Here is an 18,565-nt window from a genome sequence, read left to right on the forward strand (position 1 = left end):
TGTCACTGACATTCGACTGTTTCATCGATGGTATTGTTTCATTGCAAATTAGAATCAGAACATTTTCTCTCCTCGCCGTCTTGCTGGAGCTCAAACACTTTGAAAATATTTCAAAAGGAACAGGCCGAGATTCCCCCGTGCACGCCCGCATTCGGTGATCGAAAGCCGGCTTGAAGACCTCCGCAGACGCCCGCTGTCACACTTCCAGGGAGGCTGCGTCACCCCCCAGCTCACTCCCACCCGATGCGGTTCCCCGCACACACACCGGTGTATTCACGCTGAATTGCACTCGTTGGGCTCAGTTAAAGGGGCGTTTACCTGTTTCAACATGACGGCCACTATCATCCAATCAACATGGCGCTTTCGGCCATTCTAGGTCAGTGTCATCCAATCAAAATTGCGCTTTCCGCCAACTGCAGCCCCAACGGGAAAAATGAACGGTGAAAAAAAAAGACGAAACAAAAAAGTAAATACATATTTTAGTTTTATCGGCGAGCCATATGCAATCATCAAAAGAGCCATATATGGCTCGCGAGCCATAGGTTCCCGACCCCTGCGTTAGTGGCTTGCCATTGGCTTCAAGTGTGGTTTTCCACATCCTCATCGTGTTTGAAACGAAGGCTCTCAGCATCCTGTTGACCTTATACAACTCCAAGCATTCAGTGATCTATGTGTGGAGCATCGAGTCATATGCTTTCTTGTAATAAATCCAGGCTGTGCACAAGTTGGTATGTCAGGACCTGCAGTCTTGTGCGACTGTTCTGTCAACCAGCAGCTGATGTTTTGCACCTCTAGTATCTCTACAAATGCCTTTCTGTGCTTTGCTCATGTATTGATCCATCTGTCCACTTATCTTAGCCGCAATGATGCCTGACATGAGCTGCCATGTTGTGGAGAGACAGGTTATTGGCCGATAGTTGGAAGGAACTGCACCCTTTGAGGAATCCTTCATGATCAGGATTGTTCGCCCTTCGGTTAGCCATCCTGGGTGAGTCCCATCCACCAGCAACTGGTTCATTTGTGCTGCTAGGCGCTCGTGGAGTGCTGTGAGTTTCTTTAGCCAGTAGGTGTGGACCATATCCGGGCCTGGTGCCGTCCAGTTTTTCATACCTGAGACTCGTTCTTGTATGTCTGCCACTGTGATGGTAATTGGGTTCTGTTCATGGAGGTTGCTGTGCTCCTCTATCAAAGTCACCAGCCAATGTGCACTGCCGTTATGTGCGACCTCCTTCTCCCATATGCCTTTCCAGTATCTTTCAGTTTCCAGCCTTGGAGGGTCTGCTCTGCTGTTAGAACCCTGCCACTGAGCGTAAACTTTCGCAGGTTGTTTTGCGAACAGCCTGTTTATTCTTCTGGCCTCATTCTCTTTCGTGTACCTCTTTAGGCGACTGGACAAGGCCTGGAGCATTTGTTTGGCAGTTTCGAGTGCTTCATGTATGGTTATCTATTAGCGGCTGGATAGCTCAGTTGATAAGGTTTGGCATATGGGAGACGAGGGTTCGAATCCCGCTTGGTGCAGAGAAAAATGAGCACAAAACATCATCCAAGCAAGACCGTTCACGCTAATGCCTACCTCACACAATGAGAGACAATAAATCTGGCTCAGACGTCGCCCGGCCAAACAAGGTCTGCGTCAGGTGCTGGGGAACCAGAGCACCTTGATGAAAAATGGGCGACTGGAACAAAGCGGAGATTGACGAGATGCGATAACATGGCTCTGTTGGAATGCTACCACTCAAGCAACCCTAGTCAGGAGGTTACATGCCGAGAATGGGGGCTGAATGGCTACTTCGAAACCCACAGTCACAGTTGACCACGAAACAACTAGTAGCTTAGTGTTCCAATATCCACAAACGGCAATTGCTATCACAACTTGAGATTGAGGAGGTACAACACAAATTCCGAGGTGAAGGGCCCCAGGCTGCCACATCAGAGGAAGAGGTCAGACCAGAGATTGGGAGGCAAGCCCCAATGAATGATGAGATTGGGAAGCCAGCCCCAATAAATGAAATGCTGAGCAAAGCAGCAACTGACCTGAGAGATAAGCTCACGGCAAGAATGAAAACTGGGCAACCAAGAAACTGATTACAACGGCCCATGGAAACTGTGAATGCAGCACTGAGAGATCACGGAAACCAATGAGCTGATACAAATTACTAAATAAATATAACTGTTTAATTTTTTTCATTTGATATTTCCATGATGACAGCTGAGGCACGGCCTAACCTGCCTCCCTGACTGCACGTCACTGATATATATATATATATATATATATATATATATATATATATATATATATATATATATATATATATATATATATATATATATATATATATATATATGTCTGTGAATGAGAGGCAAGAGTGAGGTTACAGGGGTTACAGGGAGAAGAGATAAAGAATGTGGATGTTTTTAAGTACTTGGGGTCAACTGTCCAGAGCAATGGAGAGTGTGGAAAAGAGGTGAAGAAGCGTGTCCAGGCAGGCTGGAGCGGCTGGAGAAAAAATGTCAGGTGTGATGTGTGATAGAAGGGTTTCAGCTAGGATGAAAGGAAAAGTGTATAAAACCGTGGTGAGACCAGCCATGATGTTTGGACTGGAGACAGTGCCACTGAAGAAAAGACAGGAAGCAGAGCTGGAGGTAGCAGAGCTTAAGATGTTGAGGTTTTCTTTGGGAGTGACCAGGTTGGATAGGATCAGGAATGAGTACTTTAGAGGGACAACTCATATTAGAGGCTTTGGAGAAAAAGTCAGAGAGGCCAGACTGAGATGGTTTGGACATGTCCAGAGGAGAGAGAGTGACTATATCGGGAGAAGGATGCTGAGTCTTGAACTGCCAGGCAGGACACCGAGAGGAAGACCGAAGAGGAGGTCTATGGATGTGGTCAAAGAGGACATGAAGGTAGCTGGTGTGAGAGAAGAGGATGCACAAAACCGGGATAGATGGAGGACATTGATTCGCTGTGGCGACCCCTGAGGGGAACAGCCGAAAGGAAAAGAAGAGAAGATATATATATATATATATATATATATATATATATATATATATATATATATATATATATATATATATATATATGCGGTGAGGTTCATGGCTGGTGAGGCACTGACGTCATCTGACTGATGACAGTCAGTGCCTCACCAGTCAGATCTACTCATCAGTCAGATTTACAAACATATGAACTCCACAGAGTAGCTTATTCACTATTTGATTGGCAACACTTAACGTGTTTTGTTTAAAATGTCATGTCAGCATTCTTTATATACTGTATACAAACTGTAGCAGAGAAAAAAGAATTAAAAAACGTAATTATCGTGTTACCATTACTTATAAATGAAGTCCAACTCTCTCTGTCTCAATGGAGATCACTGCCAGTAAAGAAAGTCGCCCTTGATCAGTCCTGTTCCAACTGTATGTTTTCAGTCTTTTGTGCTGAGAATGACCGCTCCACTGATGCTGTAGTAGCTGGAACAGTGAGCACGAGCTGGAGCAACTTTGTCGCTTCAGGGATAGTTTCAATGAGATCCTTCTAGGCCAAAAAGCTGAGAAGCTGTCCAGGAGATTTACATCCATTCCTCACCTAAGCTAAACAGTCCGGTGTTGGTCTTCCTTTAATTATTATCTCCTGCTTCGATTGAAAGTCCAGATTAGAAAATTCTTTCAATTTAGATATGTAATCCACCATTCTGAAAATAAGGCCAAGCAACATGAAAAAATTACTGGATGGTTGCACTTAACTTGCTAATTGTTTACTGTAGCTTGCTGTCACTAATTCTATTATTCTGCCGTAAGACGCTACAACTCTGCAGTGCATCGTGAGGACAGCTGAGAAGATCATCGGTGTCTCCCCCCCCCCCTTCAGGACATTTACAACACCTGCCTCACCCGCAGAGCCATCAGGATCGCTGGATATCCCACCCCTCCCACAGCCTCTTCAGCCTGCTGCCATCGGGTAGGAGACTGCGGAGTCTCCGAGCCAAGACCAGTAGGCTCAAGGACAGTTTCTGCCACCAGGCAGTCCGGAGACTCAACTCCTTCCCAGCCCTGCCCAGCCTGCCCCTTCCCACTGCCACAATCACCGAACTCTGAGGACATGCTACACGCTGCACTATCATCCTGAACTCTATTTTTTGTTCTTTCTCATTTTTTTCTGCAAGACCTTACTTCAACCACTTCAACCCCTTTCTTCTTGTTTGTTTTTGCATTACTACATTACGTCACTTTATATATATATATATATATGTCACTTCCTCACTTTACATACGTCACTACCTCACTTTACATACGACACTACCTCACTTTACATTCAGAAATTACATGTATAGTCTTGTCAATTGTATGTCTTTTTTAGCCACATTAGCCAACTATTAGTGCCTTGCATGCTGGGTCCGAGAGGACATTAATTTCATCTGTGCTGTATGTCATGCATATTAGCATATTTGACAATAAAGCTGACTTTGACTTTGACTATTCTGCAGCCGAGGAGTTGCAAAGAATCTGGAATCACCAGCGCCCCTTGTCATTGGGCAGAATAACTTTGTGCCTCACCTATGCACACAGTTTTGATAACAATAAAATAAAATAAACACTGTCATATAGTGTTTATAATGTACAGTGACCAGCTAAACTGTAGAAATTTAGTTCATATACTGAAAGCATTTGAACAATTTAATAGCGATATGCAGAGGGACAGCAATGTGGTCTCACTGCAGAGCAAGCCCACACAGTGAGCAGAGTGATTGTGCAATCCATAGTGAGGCTCAGCCGGCTGGTGCCTCACCTCTCGCCTCTACTTAGTATTTGAACGGGAAATGTGAAAATTCAGCGATTTTGAAAAAATAATCCAAAAATGGTGAAGTTAAATGGAAAAAAAACGTTAAAGTACAAATAATTATATTTATATATATATATATATATATATATATATATATATATATATATATATATATATATATATATATCAGTCAGTGACGTGCGGTGAGGTTCATGGCTGGTGAGGCACTGACGTCATCATAGTCAGATTTACAAACATATGAACTCTACAGAGTAGTTTATTCACCATTTGATTGGCAACAGTTAACGTATTTTGTTTAAAATTTCATGTCAGCATTTTTTATATATACAAACTGTAGCATTGAAAAAAATAATTTAAAAAAAACGTTTTTATCGTGTTACCTTTAGTCCATCCGCCGCTCCTTCTGAAGAAAGGCATCGATAACTTCTTTGTAGAAGCCTTCCTTATCTTTCTTCAGTTTTAAAAGTCTCTCTGTCTCAACGGAGATCACTGCCAGTGAAGAAAGTCGTCCTTGATCAGTCCTGTTCCGACTGTATGTTTTCAGTGCTGAGAATGACAATCTCGTCTACTTCTCCAGCAACAAATGGGGCTGCACCGATCTCCTTTTTAATGTCATTTCTAATGACATCACCAACTGCTTCAATTAAATCGTTCTGTATTCTGTTTCCCAGGCTAGAAAATATAGTGGATGTCCCACAATGACTCGCTAGCCTGTCATCTTTCTGAGCTAAAGCATGTAATAGTTCAACATAGTTGCCACGATGAGCAGAGCCCTTACTTTCATCATTTCCACGAAATGCCAGCTGTTGTTTGGCAAGGAAGCAGGTGGCATTGATGAGATCTTTTAAAATCTCCCGGTTCTCCTTTACCTTAGCATTGTGGATGCTGATGTTGAGTCTTCGCTCATTTTTGATGAGGCTCCGTTGTAAAATTTTCAGGTCACAATATCCCATTTGAGTCCAGACATTGTCACACATTGAGAACAGAAGGCAGGAAAAGCAGAAAAGCCGGTTTCTTGCTGGACATCCACACAGTGTCCCGTTGTCTGAAGCAAACCTTTTAGCTCCGGTGTTGGTCTTCCTTTAATTATTACCTCCTGCTTCGATTGAAAGTCCAGTTTAGAAAATTCTTTCAATTTAGATATGTAATCCTCCATTCTGAAAGTGAGGCCAAGCAACACGAAAAAATGACTGCAGGGTTGCACTTTACTTGCTAACTGTTTACTGTAGCTTTCTGTCTCTAATTCTATTATTCTGCAGACGTGGAGTAAGAAGTATCTCTGGAATCACAAGCGCCCCCTGCCTGTCATGAGGCGGGAGAACTGTGTGCCTCATCTACGCACAGCGTTTTGATAAAAATAAAACAAAATAAACACTGGAGTACAGTGTTTATAATGTACAATGACTCTACATTATATACACCAGCTAAACTGTAGAAATTTAGTTCATATACTAAACGTGTTTGAACGCTTTAATAGCGATATGCAGAAGGACAGCGATGCGGTCTCACTGCAGAGCAAGCCAGCACAGTAAGCATAGTGATTGCGCAATCCATAGTGAGGATAAGCCGGCTGGTGCCTCACTGCTCGTCTCTACTTAGTATTTGAACGGTAAATGTGAAAATTCAGCGATTTAGAAAAAAATCCTAAAACGGTGAAGTTAAATGGACAAGAACTTTAAAGTACAAATCACTAAATACATATAACTGTTTAATTTATTTTTTCATTTGATATTTCCATGACGGCTTTCCATGATGACAGGTGAGGCACTGCCTCCCCTGCCTCCACTGACTGCACGTCACTGATATCAGTGACGTGCGGTGAAGTTTATGGCTGGTGAGGCACTGACGTCATCACAGTCAGCAAACATGAACCCTACAGAGTAGCTTATTCACCATTTGATTGGCAACAGTTAACGTGTTTTGTCTAAAATGTCATGTCAGCATTCTTTATATAAACTGTGGCATAGAAAAAAAGAATAAAAAATGTTATCGTGTTACCTTTTCTTATAAATGAAGTCCATGCGCCGCTCCTTCTGAAGAAAGGTATCGATAACTTCTTTGTAGAAGTCTTCCTTATCTTTCTTCAGCTTTAAAAGTGTCTCTATTTCTTTCAATTTAGATATCACCAGTGCCCCCTGTCATGAGGCAGGAGAACTGTGTGCCGCACCTATGCACGCAGTTTTGATCAAAATCAAATAAAATAAACACTGTAGTACAGTGTTTATAATGTAAAGTGACTATTATATACACCAGTTAACTGTAGAAATCTAGTTCATATACTAAAAGTGTTTGAACATTTTAAAAGCGATATGCAGAGGGACAGCAATGCGGTCTCACTGCAGAGCAAGCCAGCACAGTTAGCAGTCATTGCGCAATCCATGGTGAGGCTCAGCCAGCTGTTGCCTCACCGCTCGTCTCTACTTAGTATTTGAACGGAAAATGTGAAAATTCAGCAATTTTGAAAAAAAATCCCAAAACGGTGAAGTTAAATGGAAAAGAACTTCAAAGTACAAATTACTAAATAAATATAACTGTTTAATTTTTTTCATTTGATATTTCCATGATGACAGCTGAGGCACGGCCTAACCTGCCTCCCTTGACTGCACTTCACTGATATATATATGAAACCCTGAAACCCTTTATTAAAATCTATGTTTGCATTCAAACCTGTCGCCCATTCAAACCTGTCGCCCATTGCCCATATATATATATATATATATATATATATATATATATATATATATATATATATATATATATATACACAGTAAAGTCTCGTTATATCGATATTCAAGGGAGTCCGAAAAAATATCGATATAACCGGGACTATCGATATATCCGATATCGATATAACGAGACTTTCCTGTATATATACATATACAGTAGTATGTATGTACTATGTATGTACTGTATATGCTATATGTATATATAGTAGTATGTATATATATTTTAAACCGTTGTACGTTGAAACTACTTGGACTGCCATATGTTACAATGCTGCCTCTCTCGTCCTCAAGGACCCCTATCTTGCATGTTTTCACAGCTTCCCTCCTCCAGTACCCTAAACTGCTCGAATAGAATAATACCATGTTTTGAAAATTTGCATACAGTACCTAGCTGTTTTTTTATCCTTTTGACAACTGCTGCAGTTTGACTTCCTATCTGTTACGGTGTAATGGATGGTCTATTTTCCTGTTATCTCACTAAAAAGGCTGTGATCGCTTGAGCTATCTGTTACTTGGATTTATGGCGTGGGTGTGTTTTTTAGACATTGAAATGAATAGCATGCTGTCAATTTACGAAACTAGGCATTCACTCAAAATGCCTTACTCTGCCATTGAATCTCTTTGGGTCACCCTTGGTCACTCGGATTCACCATTGTGTATACCGGGGTTGCTTTTGCGGGCCACATAAAATGATGCGGTGGACCAGATCTGGCCAACGGGCCTTGACTTTGATAGCATGTTATAAGAGTTCCACCTTAAATCTGATGTGAACCAAACGGATTGTTATTGATACACTAGTCCAGATTCAAACTGTTCTCCCGAGGAGCCTTGACCATCAAGCTCCTGTATGTTTTAAACTAGCAGTGTGCAGTCATCAGCTTTGCACCCTTAAACCTTTCCAAAATTGCCATTAATGTTCGGGACCTGCCTACAGCTGCTGCTATAATAGAAAATGCTCCAGTTGTCTCCTGCCTGTGAAGGACGCAAAAGCCATTTTCTCTGTGGAAATAATAGGTCGAACTCTTACGGCATATCAAATGCATCTATCACTGTTGTATTCACGGAAAAACGTAGACGACCAGAAAAGAGCGAAAAAAGAGCCTCAGCGACATACACAGAAAGCTCATTAGTAATATAGGCTGAGAAACATACACATTTTTGGTTTAGCGCAGTGGTTCTTAACCTGGGTTCGATCACACCATAGGCGTTTGGTGAGTCAGTCTCAAGGTTTCGGTGGATCCTCCGCCACAGATGGTGGAGCAGGGGGGAGCAGGGGACTACTCCCTGCAGCTATTCCACTGATATCGATGAGAAGGTTTCTTCAGCCGTCATCTGTACAAAAGTGAAGGTTTCGGACGTTTCGCCTCCTATCCAAGAGACTTCGTCAGCGAACTAAAGTCTGACTGGTCGTATCGGCCCCATTTATATATCCCTAATGTCCAGACCTAGTGGCGCCGGACACAGCTATGATAGGTCCCTACTCTCAGGTTGGGGGGGGCGCGGGACCCCCCCCCTGTGGCCCCACTGATTGTTCCTACATTCCTGACTAACGATTGGCCTATTACCCCCACTCCCCCCGGTATCACCTCATCAGCATAACGACCCTCATCAGCATTGCGAAAGTTGCCTAACCTGTTTTGCCTGAGCAGGCTATTGTATGAACGATCCAAATTGAACCTCACACCACCCGACCGGTTTAATGAAGGATTTTGTTGTTTTATAAGAATCGCCTCTTTTACCCCCCTTTCAAACCATCTATGTTCTTTCGCTAAGATTTTAACCTCATTGTCGTCAAATGAGTGGTTGCTAGCTTTTAGGTGCAAATGTACTGCCGATTGAGGCCCACTTTTGTACAGATGACGGCTGAAGAAACCTTCTCATCGATGGACCACTCCTGTACGACTGAGAGCTTACACAGACGTATTCCACTGATAGTTGAAGTAGAATTGTGTGCAGCTCTCAGAGAGTTCTTGTTTGAGAGCAAACCGACCTTTCAAAATGCATGTACTATAATGAAAGGTAGCTTTATTTGTATTAAAATGAGTCACTGGCTATGAATGTATTAAGCATGATGTGTTAATGAGAAAAGTCTTGTCAGACCACAACTAAAATACATCAAGACCACCATGTGGCTCTTTCACCTCCCTGCTGCGGCTCCCTGCGGCTTTAGAAAATAAATAATAAGTATTTAATTTAATGTATATTATTTTAGTTCGTTCGTTTTTAAAATGTAATTCTAAATTTGAAGATTATGGTGATTATAAATAATACAAAATAAAACGTATTCAATTTTTTTGTCGCTCATAATATACGTCACAACCATCGACCACGGACGTATATCCGGTCACAACCGCCAAGTTGCGCACGATTTCTTGAATTTTTCAAACCCCAGGTAGGCCAACTAAGGATAAATCTAAGAAAAGTGTCTGAAGAACCACTTTAATTCAAATTAGCACATTTAATGGAATAATAGCTCAGCCAGTACCAGGAGGGTAATCAATTAAAAGCATTTTGATTCACCAACCATTCTGTATTGAAATATGACTGAGTGTTCTTTCTGGAGAATGACAATGAGGACATTAGAGAGCGATGTGTGGCTAAATGCATCCAAGCAGATGCTACATTCATGTATCAACCAGAGGAATGACGCCCAATGAAAAAAAAATGCATTGCCTTTCTTGTGGCCCTCACATCCATCACAAGTTTATGGCTCCTCTTCCTACACTTACGCATCTCCCTTGTGGCATCCATTTGTGTCATTGCATGTTTCTGGAGGCTGTTTGCTTTGGTGTCTTGTGTTGATAACTTAGTCTGCATTTACCATGTGCTTTTTCTGTCGTAATGTGGATGTTTCAAACAAAAAGGAAGGTCACAAAATACATTTCACTTTCCAGCCCCACAGCGTTACGTAATGAAAAATGATGAAGGAATGCGTGACACTTTTGGTAAGTGATTCGCCTCGTGTGTTACATCAGGTGACACAAACAGCTTGAGCTTCACCACATTCATAAATGATTCACTTGACAGATGCTTCCATAACTGGGACATTTCTTACTTACATACAGTAGTAAGTCAAACACACCTCAATATGCCTTGTAGTTAATACTATTGAAATGTCATGTGAAATATGCAATTTGGAGAAGGTATTGGGACACTGTGACCCTGGTGGAGACAGCTCCATCTGGGCACACACAGGGCAAAAGAAGTCTTTCCCCAGCCGAAATAGGTGGCTCACTCACTTTTTAATTTGCAATGATTTCCATGGAGAGATAGCAATGTGTGGAAAGGAGATAGAATGATAGTGCAATTGGATGATTTTCTGCTCTTATGAACTCAAAAATGAAACAAGAAGTGCAGCAACAACTTCCGATACAGGGAGCTCTTTTTTTATCACTTGTATAAAATGTGTTAATATGTACATGCATGTCTTTCTGTGAGATGTCACCAAAATCAAAAGTAGCACATTTTTAATAACATTGTTTGATGGAATCCACGGATGACTAAAAAAAAGCTTTGTTCTTAATTATTTGATACGAGAGGAGTTAAATGAAGTCGTAACCTTCAGGCTGACAAGACAATGGGGTCAATCAGGTCATCAGACACAGCAAGTTAAACTGTCAGCTTCATCTCGGAGATCTGGCACAGAATCTCAATAAATAGCTTGGCAGAGGGCCGCAGAATTCAGACGTCCGTCATGAATGGCTGCGTCTCCTGCCGGCAGTCGGGACAATCTTTCTGGTTCCGAGTCTTCGTCCACAGTGTCTGACTGTCATATCTCTGCTTCACAGTGCAGAGGTCGCCCCGGTTCGCGTCCCAGTCCGGCCTCCCTGTGTGGAGTTTGCATGTTCTCCCCGGACCCGCGTGGGTTTTCTCCGGGTCCTCCGGTTTCCTCCCACACTCCAAAAATATGCATGGTAGGCAGATTGACCACTCCAAATTGTCCCTACGTGTGAGTGTGAGCGTGACTGTTGTACGTCTTTGTGTGCCCTGGGATTGGCTGGCAACCAATTCAGAGTGTCCCCCGCCTCGTTCCCGAAGACAGCTGAGAACCCCCCGCGACCCTAATGAGGAATAAGCGGTACGGAAAATGGATGGATGGAAATGGATTGATCAGATGTGTATGAGCCACCACGCGGAGGGGAGAGCTAAATCTACAGCACGCTGGGCAAACTGAGCACCCAAAGTCTGCTGCTGCAGCTCATCAGAGTGCTGCAGTGGGAGGGAGGAATTCAAATTGGCACACAGCAATAGCTTGTAACAAATGTTCTCATTATTGTCCGTTCATTTTTTTTCTGTGCCTCTTAGCCTGATTAAGGTTGAGCGTGAGCTGGCTTTGCAGCAAGGTACTCTCGATTGGTTGTCATTCGCATCTCATTTACACCCGGGCCCCTATTTTTAGAACTAAAATACAAGTTCATCATCATATTGTGTTGACGGAAGTGTAGTTTACACTTTTTGCTTTTTTAGCTTTGCTGGGAACTCCGGTGGATGAAGCTGGCACACCCCAGATGTGACACTTGGAGACAGTGCACTGAGCGCAAAAACAAAAGTACTTTTATTTTCATGCTAGGGCCAAGTATTTGTCGTTCCGCATGCTTGTGAATTTGGTCCGATTGGTGTTTCAGCATTTTGGGAATTTCTGCCCAAAAATAGACTGGATTTTAGATTCACCGCAACTAGGTCTAAGTGGTGTAGGTGGTGTAGAGTGATTTCAGTGCATTTGATTCAGGTGCAAACAAATAGATTCGGAGCTCCCTGGATAAGTGTGGTGCATATCACTCAAAAATTTGACCGGTCCCTCAGAATCATTGTAGAAATCAATTCATCAAAAAAATCATAATTATCATCTTAAATTAAATTTAACAGCATCAACTCTTGACACATCAATTCATCAAGTCTTAGAGGCATGCATGATTAAGGGCGGGAGGCGGACCAACCATGTCGGAGAGATTTTGCAGTTCTCTTAACTCCCTGAAGTCATGAAGTCTGCTGGCTTTTAAATTTAAGCGAATGAGCTAAGAGCCACTTCAATTGGCTGGGAGTTTGCTAGGTTTTCTCTCACACGGCAAAAGGCCACCCTATGTACACGAGTGAATAACTGCCAAAAGAAAGAAAACTCTCGCTGCCATAAAGTTGCCTGCCCCATTTTTCACAACTTGAAACACAATAAGACGACTAACCGCAAAAAAAACTAAAATATTGTTGCACGGTATGAAATATTTTTTTTTATTTAGGATGTATCTACCACAAATGCTCCCTTGCTTAATTTATTGTAAATATCCCTTGCTGATGATTTTGCTCCAGTTGTCCAATGCAATGTTTGCTTTGCGTCGTTGGCTACAAGCCACGTGAACTCTTCTTTCCACGATGCTTTTAATAAAAATAATGATATATTTAATTCCTAAGCGCCTATTAAAACCCTCAAGGACACTTTACAGTCACAGGATAATGTACGTTTATGTTTTGTATCGTCATAAATTTTGTTAGCTTCTTTTGAATCTTTCTTCTGGGGTTGAGTTTCTGTGCGTCTACATTGGAAAATAATATTCAAATGCACAACCTTATAATGCTTGGGAAAGTCCGAAGCACGAAGCAGGCTTCTGATTGGCTGCCGTGCCGAGTATGCAAATTTACAAACGGACCGGTTTGTTTTCTTCAGCGATCGGTATTCGGTGAAATTTTAACCCGGATCCTTTTACAAAACGGTTCGTACAGCCAACAACCATATATGATATCACCATCGTACTAAAATGAGAACTTTCATTCATCAAAACCGAAAATGAAAGGCATAAGCTTCCAAAACGGGCGGCCCGGTAGTCGAGTGGTTAGCACACCGGCTTCACAGTGCAGAGGTCGCCGGTTCGCGTCCCGGTCCGGCCTCCCTGTGTGGAGTTTGCATGTTCTCCCCGGACCCGCGTGGGTTTTCTGCGGGTCCTCCGGTTTCCTCCCACACTCCAAAAACATGCATGGCAGGCAGATTGACCACTCCAAATTGTCCCTAGGTGTGAGTGCGAGAATGACTGTTGTATGTCTTTGTGTGCCCTGCGATTGGCTGGCAACCAATTCAGGGTGTCCCCCGCCTCGTGCCAGAAGACAGCTGAGATAGGCTCCAGCATCCCCGCGACCCTAATGAGGAATAAGCGGTACGGAAAATGAGATGAGATGAGAAGCTTCCAAAACAATCATCGCACTCGCTGACAACTGTTCTGTTTACTTGGCTATCGGCCTCCCGGAAGTTAGCAGCCGATCACATGATCATAACAAACAACGTCACGCTTGCATCTCCTCTAATGCTAGGGAAGCAGAAAGCAGGCTTCTGATTGGCTGCCGTCCCGAGTATGCAAATTGACAAACAAACCAAAATTTCCAAAACAAACAAATATTTATTTATTCCGTTTCGAAATCTGCGTTCAAACGTTTGCTTTATCCAATAAAGCAAACGTTTGGTTTGATTTGTTTTTTCTTGGAAAAGTTGTCGGCCACCCGGGCGGAGACGTTCTGTAAGTTGTACGCCCGACGTAAAAGTTTCACGCCTCGGGCATCCGGGCAGACGTTATTTCAGTGTGTTTATATACACTGCTAAAAGGCATCTTCAATTAAATCCATGTTGGATGTTCGTAGAATGTGGGAGAAAGTTGGAACACCCGGAGAAAACCCAACTCTTAAAAAAGAGAAAACACCATCGTCTACAGTATTTCTACGGGTCCTCAGTAAGCCATTACTGAAGCTTCTGACACGTAATTACTGGATTATATGCCATCAGCCATTACATTTGTTTATGCACAGCGTCCTCCTGCAGCATCAACTGGGAAAAGGGATTTCCTCTCCGCCCACATTATCTACACAGCCAATCGTAAGAGAGCTTAGCCGATCGGGGCCTGAACTCGTTGGCAACAATTCAGCAAAGCCGGGCCCTGATTGGTCAGCTTTGGTGTCCGTCACATAAACATCCATCCCTTGAAACCTCTAATTTGTCTCTGTGCATGCTTGTGCATGAGCAAGCGAGCTTGGCCGGAAAAAAGGTGTGGAATAAAAAATCTAACTTACAGCATCTCTGTCCGAACATTTTCAACATACTGTTCCCGCGAAAATGTTCCCATGTACCATTATTCCGAACTCGAATGATCATATGTTGGGTAGCGTCTGTACCGTATTTTCCGGTGTAAAAGACACACTGAAAAGCCTCGATTTTCTTCAAAACACAACCCTGCGCCTTGTACGCAGGTGCACCTTATATGTGAAATGATATTGAGCCACAAGTCTCGCAACTACTGTACTGTAGGCAGCCACCGACTCCATTTCCATTAGAGAAGTAGTGCATAACACCAGGCTCTACCGTAGAGCCACATATTGTGGTGTGCCTTATACAGTAAAGTCTCGTTATATCGATATTCTCGGGAGTCCGAAAAAATATCAATATAACCGGGAATATCGATATATCCGACCCTGCGCGCATGTAATTTTCTCCTTGCGTTCATAGAAATAGTATCGTAATAAGCGGTACTATCGATATAACCGACATCGATATAACGAGACTTTACTGTATTTGGAGAAAAAAAATCATTCATTGAAGGTGCACCTTATACTCCAGTGCGCCATGTATATGGAAAAAGTTTTAAAATACACCATTCACTGGGGGTGTACCTTATACTAAGATGTTTGTTTTTTTATTTTAGTGCAGTCATCATTTGTGCTAAATAATCAAGCCAGCCTTTAAGCGAGGGAAGAGCATTTAATCAAAGTTTGAAATACTTGTATTGAAGTTTATGATGATCGTAAATTCGCGTTTGGGAAATAAAGAGTGTTGCGTTAAATGCTGTTCTTCCTGGTTCAGCTCTCCATTTGTATAGTCTAAATATTAAATCAGCAGGAAGCAAGGTGATATACACAAAAAGGAATATTTATTATCAGGCAGCTAGAGGATGCTCTCCAGGGGAGAAGCTGCGCCAAGGGACAGAGACAAGAGCGCGCTCAAGCGCGCGTCTCAAGCATTTATAAACAACAGGAGTGATGTCACTTTGGAAAGGACCTATCATCTGCTAGATACAATCATGAATATTTATTATTAGACTGAAACATGATAGCTAGATTTCTATACTAAGTACAAGCTGAGTACATGTATACTAATTAACATATAGAGAAAACTAAACTACATACATATATGGACTTACTAATTGATAAGAATAAGTAGAAATGAAATAACAGGATGTTTTTAGCATTTGTATATAACCAATTTTAACATTCCCTGCTGTTTACACATTAAAAACATCAGTACATGCATCTCCAAAACGGTTTTCAGCATGAACGTCATAAGTAACGGCACAGGGAACCATTCTTTACCATGAAGAAGGCGAAAAACCTCTGTCGTAACTTTACTGCTGTGAGATTTAATTTCTCTGCGAGAGTAATACAGGCAAATCCAATCCAATTAAAATAATGACGAGGAAAATTCCTTCTCAGCCCTCCGTTTGGCGGGAGCAACCACACAATTCCAAATTACAACACAGGGTCCCCTTCACGCATTTGTTGGTAAAAAATCTTTGCATAATTAACCTGGGAATTGGTGATCATAGAGATCGCCATCGTGCGCAAACAAGAAATAATACAACCAATGACTAGGAAAATAAGTAAAATCCCGATCACGACAGGCATAAACAGTCTAAGCAACGTCATGTACTACGGTCCTTCAAAGAGCATGGCAAAGCTCCACGGGTGATCAGGCCGTCGATCTTTGGCCATAGCATCTCTGAGATCCCTGATAACAGACAAAGCATGAGTCATGTGTATGGAATTTGCTTCTTCAGGTATATACGTACAACAAGTGTCACCCACCATATCACAGACGCCCCCTTGTGGGACTGTCAAAAGGTCTAAAACCATTCTATTTTGCAACACCATTTGCCTAATTGCTGCAATTTCGGTGTTCTGCATTTCATCCACTTTCAAGCTGGCATTTACCTACACCACCCATGCGCCTTCTTCTCCCGCCGGCTCAGCACTATGATGTGGGGAACCGGGAACTGCTGCCGGTCATCCTGGCGCTGCAGGAGTGGAGACATTGGCTCGAAGGGGCCAAACACCCCTTCACCGTCTTCACTGATCATAAGAATCTGGACGCCATTCGGTCCACCAGGAGACTCAATTCGCGGCAGGCCCGATGGCAACTGTTTCTGACCCGCTTCAACTTTACTCTCACCTACTGCCCAGGTTCGCAGAACACCAAGCCTGACGCCCTATATCACGTTCACGAGCCAGCAGAGAAGGAGGAGGTCATCGCCAACATCCTGCCGGCGCAACACATCCTGGGCACCCTGAGGTGGGAGGTGGAGAAGAAGGTTCAGGAGGCCCAGGGGGGTAACCCTATTCCCAAGCAGTGACGTACAGTCAGTGGAGGCAGGGGAGGCAGTGCCTCACCTGTCATCATGGAAAGCTGTCATGGAAATATCAAATGAAAAAATAAATTAAACAGTTATATGTATTTAGTGATTTGTACTTTAAAGTTCTTGTCCATTTAACTTCACCGTTTTAGGATTTTTTTCTAAATCGCTGAATTTTCACATTTACCGTTCAAATACTAAGTAGAGACGAGCAGTGAGGCACCAGCCGGCTGATCCTCACTATGGATTGCGCAATCACTATGCTTACTGTGCTGGCTTGCTCTGCAGTGAGACCGCATTGCTGTCCTTCTGCATATCGCTATTAAAGCGTTCAAACACGTTTAGTATATGAACTAAATTTCTACAGTTTAGCTGGTGTATATAATGTAGAGTCATTGTACATTATAAACACTGTACTCCAGTGTTTATTTTGTTTTGTTTTTATCAAAACGCTGTGCGTAGGTGAGGCACACAGTCCTCCCGCATCATGACAGGCAGGGGGCGCTTGTGATTCCAGAGATACTTCTTACTCCACGTCTGCAGAATAATAGAATTAGAGACAGAAAGCTACAGTAAACAGTTAGCAAGTAAAGTGCAACCCTGCAGTCATTTTTTCGTGTTGCTTGGCCTCACTTTCAGAATGGAGGATTACATATCTAAATTGAAAGAATTTTCTAAACTGGACTTTCAATCGAAGCAGGAGGCAATAATTAAAGGAAGACCAACACCGGAGCTAAAATGTTTGCTTCAGACAACGGGACACAATAATCGCTCTTTTCAGGCGGACTGGTACACACGAAAAGGCTGGCTGTGTGGATGTCCAGCAAGAAACGGCCTTTTCTGCTTTTCCTGCCTTCTGTTCTCAATTTGTGACAATGTCTGGACTCAAATGGGATATTGCGACCTGAAAAATTTACAACGGAGCCTCATCAAAAATGAGCGAAGACTAAACATCAGCATCCACAATGCTAAGGTAAAGGAGAACCGGGAGATTTTAAAAGATCTCATCAATGCCACCTGCTTCCTTGCCAAACAACAGCTGGCATTTCGTGGAAATGATGAAAGTAAGGGCTCTGCTCATCGTGGCAACTATGTTGAACTATTACATGCTTTCGCTCAGAAAGATCACAGGCTAGCGAGTCATTTTGGGACATCCACTGTATTTTCTAGCCTGTGAAACAGAATACAGAACGATTTAATTGAAGCAGTTGATGATGTCATTAGAAATGACATTAAAAAGGAGATCGGTGCAGCCCCATTTGTTGCTGGAGAAGTAGACGAGATTGTCATTCTCAACACTGAAAACATACAGTCGGAACAGGACTGATCAAGGACGACTTTCTTCACTGGCAGTGATCTCCATTGAGACAGAGAGACTTTTAAAACTGAAGAAAGATAAGGAAGGCTTCTACAAAGAAGTTATCGATGCCTTTCTTCAGAAGGAGCGGCGGATGGACTAAAGGTAACACGATAAAAACGTTTTTTTTTAAATTATTTTTTCTATGCTACAGTTTGTATATATAAAAAATGCTGACATGAAATTTTAAACAAAATACGTTAACTGTTGCCAATCAAATGGTGAATAAACTACTCTGTAGAGTTCATATGTTTGTAAATCTGACTATGATGACGTCAGTGCCTCACCAGCCATGAACCTCACCGCA

General features: G+C 42.5%; 1 pseudogene; it reads right to left on the reverse strand.

Moving 5' to 3' along the window:
• Positions 1 to 849: 849 nt before the first annotated feature.
• On the reverse strand, positions 850 to 16,107 carry LOC148899383 (uncharacterized; annotated as a pseudogene).
• Positions 16,108 to 18,565: the final 2,458 nt, after the last annotated feature.

The sequence above is a fragment of the Hippocampus bargibanti genome, linkage group LG04 (assembly GCF_051943395.1).
Source record: "Hippocampus bargibanti isolate YZ-2025 linkage group LG04, ASM5194339v1, whole genome shotgun sequence".
In the NCBI taxonomy this organism is placed as follows: Eukaryota; Metazoa; Chordata; class Actinopteri; order Syngnathiformes; family Syngnathidae; genus Hippocampus; species Hippocampus bargibanti.